General features: G+C 32.6%; 1 long non-coding RNA gene across 1 annotated transcript; it reads right to left on the bottom strand.

Moving 5' to 3' along the window:
* Positions 1–1,451: 1,451 nt before the first annotated feature.
* On the bottom strand, positions 1,452–2,506 carry LOC116112879. The gene is made up of 3 exons (XR_004125322.1): positions 2,451–2,506; positions 2,152–2,304; positions 1,452–1,569 (listed from the first exon to the last, which is right to left on the bottom strand). It is a non-coding gene; the product is annotated as an uncharacterized LOC116112879 (long non-coding RNA).
* Positions 2,507–5,155: the final 2,649 nt, after the last annotated feature.

Here is a 5,155-nt window from a genome sequence, read left to right on the forward strand (position 1 = left end):
AGATATTAACATCAACTTGGCCACGGTTAGATATTAAACAGTTACGTAGATTATGTATACAGTAGATTCTACAGCGTACTTACCAAAACAAAATGTGTCCATTTCTAAATTTTTAGAATGCCATTGACACTTTCCCTATAACTATAAGCAGTTTACATTGGATACCCTGTTAGAGTTAGAAATATGATGCTAGTGAGTTACTGAAAGATTGGTGAATATTATAGACATGAAAATCACTACTAGAAAAACTCCCTTTCTTGACGGTAATAACTGTCAAAAAGAGCGTTTCTTGACAGTTTTTCACCCAAAAATTGTGGTAATCGTGTTTTAACTATCAAGAATTTATTAACAGATTCTTGATAGTTATAACCCGTCAAAGATTTAACCAATTCTTAACCCTCTTCGAATTGTCCAAAGTTTTTAACAACAAAAAAAAAAAAAAAAAAATTAAATTGAATAAAAATAATCAAATTTTATTAATAATAATTTTTCATCTTTTATAGTCTTGAAACTGTCAAGGATTTTTTTTAAATATTTTTATTTTGTAATTAGTTTTATTTTCCTGATTATTACCCATTAAATAATGGAATAATGCAATGAAATTCTTCATAATATTCATCAACCAACAACGATTATCACAATTCAACAATAAAATTAAACATTCAACAATCTTTCAATTAATTTAGTAAACGAAATTGAACAATAGTATATAAAGCTTCATTCATTTTATAATTTTATTTGTAGTCATTCCTCAGAAGCTAGATATGCATTAAAACAGCTACTTCTTTACTTGTAAATTTTTTAAAGAAATACAACCCGGGAAACTGGAGGATTATCATCAATAAATGGGGCTGCAAGACTAATAAATGAAGCCTCCCCTACACCAACCAGCCTGGAGAGACAACAAAGATATAATACTAGTTAATTTGTTGAATTAAATAAATCAATAATAAAATTGAAGGAAGATAAGGGCATAAGTCACCAACTTACATGCAGCAGATTGTAATGGACCAGAAATCCCTTGAAAAACCACAACCTACTACAGCTACGGTCCAAACTGACAATCCAACTCCAATAAGCCTAAATGGATTAAGACTGCAAAAATTCACAAGTATATTAGGACTCATGCCAAAGTAAATGCACTATATTGAATCAGAAATCAAGTTCTGGAGAATAGTACAAAAGCAAGGGACAAGGGCCAAACTATTCTTTTATTTCAATCCTGCTCTGTTAACATGGCAAAAACATAGTTCCTAAAAATAGATATTTTCTTAATGACTATGCCAAAGCCCAGAGAAGCACTTTTAACTTTACAACTCATCAAAAGCTACTAAACTTATCCACAGATAGGCACTTCTGAAATATATAATACCTCTAAATGCATAAAAAGTAGAATCTGGAAACATATGTATGGGATTTTCATATTACTGTCAGAGTATATACATAATCATTCCAACACTCATATAGACACAAAAAGATAACTCCAATCATCAAACATTGCTATAAAGACCGCTAAATTTTGCCCAAAATTTATAAACAAATCCCACCAACCTAGGGCAGCAACATCACCTGCATGTGGTTAATGAAAAAAGTTAGGGAGAGAAAGATAATTCACCGTAAGGATAAGCTTCACATAAGTCTACCAGTAGTCCAATACCAAATGATATCGCGAAAAAAATATGTTAGCCAAATAAATACATGCACTTAAAAAGAGTTACTAAGATAAAATTTAAAGAACAAGATGTTAGTGCGAATAGAAACTTTGCAAGCATATGAACAATCAGATTTCATATGACATGTTATTAGGCAGGTAAATGCCTTAAAATTGAGTTTTTCGTTTAAAAAATTAATTATCAGCCTGCCTCATCCCTGGTTAGAACAAAACTAACATTGACGATCATGAATTAAATGGAAATATAAATAGAGGGGGGCTGCAAATTTTGGGGAGAACAAGTAACTTAAAGAAGATAAAAGATTGACATAAATAAAATAGACATTGATAGGAAGTAATAATAACACAAGAGGTATCAGTCAACCTCAAACAAAGAATAAATTGATTGCTGGGCAAACACAAGCTTCACACAATCTAGCCATTAGAAAAACAACTAAATAGATATTCAAAAACTAACAACTATAAATGGCAAAGCTTACAGATTCATTAGACTGGCCCACTGGAACAATTTCAGACAGGAATTCTTGAGCAGCCTCCACCAGATTGAAAATCATAACCCGTCCTTCTCGGGCATTAGAATTTGCGGATAACAAAAGAGCAATTACAAAATAGGAAACTTTTGTAAATGCAGCCTGTGAAAAGTGACAGCTCACACGGTTTGGTCAATCAAACCCCTTAAACTATAAGAGTGCATCATATATCTACAAATGAATAGAAAATTAAATTATAAGAGGGCATCATATATCTACTTATCTAGAAATGAATAGAAAATTACTACCCTCTGCCTGGCCAAAGCGTCCCAGTTGATATCTTTGAAGAAGATAAGCTGCTTCACCTGTATGATAAGATTTCTCTTCCATTATTTCAGTTTCTAAGAAAAGTAGCAAACATGAATTACAAGATAATGAACAAAGAAGCACAAAAACTTTAACTAAGAACCGCAATCACCTCTGATGCTCCTCCAGCTCCAAGTCTCTGATGTGGATCTTTCGTCAATAATCTGTAAAATTGACACTTAAATAACCATAAGATACTTCAGAAAGCTTTATCACATTCATAGAACCAGCAGTCTATCTTAGCCATGTAAACATTACACCCAAACACTAACTCTTATTCAAAGAAAAGGCACGTTGTACAAAGTTAGCAAGTAATAAAACGAATTTGAGACATAGCATGTTATAGGCAAGAAATCATCAATCTTAAAAATTCCCTAATATACATTTTCATGAGCCTACATTTTTAACAGTCAATTGCATACTAACACACGATTTAACTGAGAAATTTCTATTAAGAAAAAAGAAGATTCTCATGTTTTCCAATGTTAGCCTCCATAGAATCTTTATTAGATAAATTAATGAACAAAAAAAAAAAAAATTAGGAGAGATATAGGCAAATAATAGGCTACTAAGCACAAAAGGTGCACAACCCAATATCATACAAAGGAATTAATAAAAACTTCGAAACAAGAGTTGATTATCAAACTTAGGCAGGTCACTTTGAAATTTCAATTTAGCATCAACAAACGAACAAAATACTAGCTGATAAATTTTCAATGATTGAGTTTTTCTGGACAAGGGCCACATTAAGGTCACTCATATCTAATATAATTATAAACAATAATTGGTCAGATGATACAGCAGTCCTTCTTACACATATGATACCTTGATGGTATGTATTTCAACACAAATGTCTGAAAGCAATACTTAGTAACCAATGATTTTCTTACTGATCAATAAGATCTTGTGCTTCAGCGCTCATTTCATCGGGTACGGTAGGCCAGGGTATTTTACGATTCGGAATATTATCAAATATTTGCTGGAATCAAAACACAATAAGAATTGGGACAAACTGAGAACTGAATCAATGGGAAAAAAATGGAACTAAGATGTAAACTAATGTTTTAATCCTCTCAATAAATATACCCCGAGCACAATAAGTCCCTACCCATCGACTAAGGATTTTAAACATGTGGAATTCTTCGTCTAATAATACCACAAAAATAAGGACAAATAGAAAAATAAAGAAAGAAATATGTACCCCAAAAAAACATTAAAAAAAAATAAAACACTAAAAGGAAGATGCTGAGAAAATATAAATACATCAAAGAACCGGTAGAAAATAATTCAACACGACTTGAACTATAACAGTTGAGGAGCAATTAACCTGAGGATGCTCCGCATTGAAGGGTGGTATGCCGACAATTAGTTCAAATGGAATGACACCCACAGACCACCAATCCGCTGTTGTGCCTGAAATAATTTTATAACACAGAAACTCCTTAACATTATTTACAAGCAAGCATCACATGATGAAAAAAGCATCAGCTAATTAGATATATACTCAAAATGCAGTAGTCAGGTGCCACTATGGTCTTAAAATTGCAAGAAATTTCATTGTTCGTAGTAATGTAATAGCTAAATTGAAAATCATTTTAACCCATGATTAAATCATATGCAATATAACACCCAGTGAGGATTAAATCATATGTGCGAGTAACAGTGCAAGAATATTTCTTGGCATCCTTGGCCAGTGAACGAAGAAAAGCTTCACAAGCCAGCACTGGTTCCTATTTATATCATCCTGAAAAGGAAAGAAGTTGCAGAATTAAAAAAGGAAGTAAAAGAAAAAAAGTACGGCAAAAATTCACAGAAGAATTTCCGCAAACATGTGATAGGCAGAGAGGAGAAGCATGACAAAAGGATCATTGCTTTTAATATATTATTATATAAAGGACCACAAATCACAAAAATGGCAAAAGGCTATTAAAGAAAGGAATTCATCAAACTAAAGTATAACAAATACACATTAAAAAATCATACCATCAAGACATCAACAGTCAAATAATAAAAAAACAACATGATGCAGGAAGGCACATCAATAATCCAAATGAAAGAAACAAACACGAGGAAAAATTAGCAAATATGAAGAAAATCCCAACAAAAAAAACACTACGGTACAGTTCCGGTAACGTTACCAACCAGCCACCCTAAAAATGAAGTAAAAAAGCAAACCTCCTCTACAGGTGCTCAACCCAAAAAGCAAGATAATCCTGGACAAATCACACCCCAAGCCAGTCTTGTCAGGACAATTAACTGTAATAACAATGGAGTCACCCGGCTTCTCGGCTTGACTTATCACTACAACATCTTCACACAATATCCCCATTTCTTGAACTCTGTTTTTTCACCTTCATAAAAAGAAAAAGATATAAAACCTTATTGAAAACCCAGACGGGTATCTTGGCTTTCTCTTTCTTTTGTGGCGTTGATTCCTTCTTGTTGTTTAGTTGAATTGCAAGTTGGAAATTCCGTCGAAAGAAAAGTGAACAGAAACAAACATTTAGGGTCTGCTTGGAAGTTTTTCTTCCACTGGTTTTGGGAGGGTTTTTAATTAAACTGGTTTTGGGGTGATTAAAAGTCATTATTTGACAGATTTTTTATGAACTGGTTTTAACTGATTTAAAAACCTTCTAAAACCAGTGTA

This window comes from Pistacia vera, unplaced genomic scaffold, assembly GCF_008641045.1.
Source record: "Pistacia vera cultivar Batoury unplaced genomic scaffold, PisVer_v2 Contig1208, whole genome shotgun sequence".
In the NCBI taxonomy this organism is placed as follows: domain Eukaryota; kingdom Viridiplantae; phylum Streptophyta; class Magnoliopsida; order Sapindales; family Anacardiaceae; genus Pistacia; species Pistacia vera.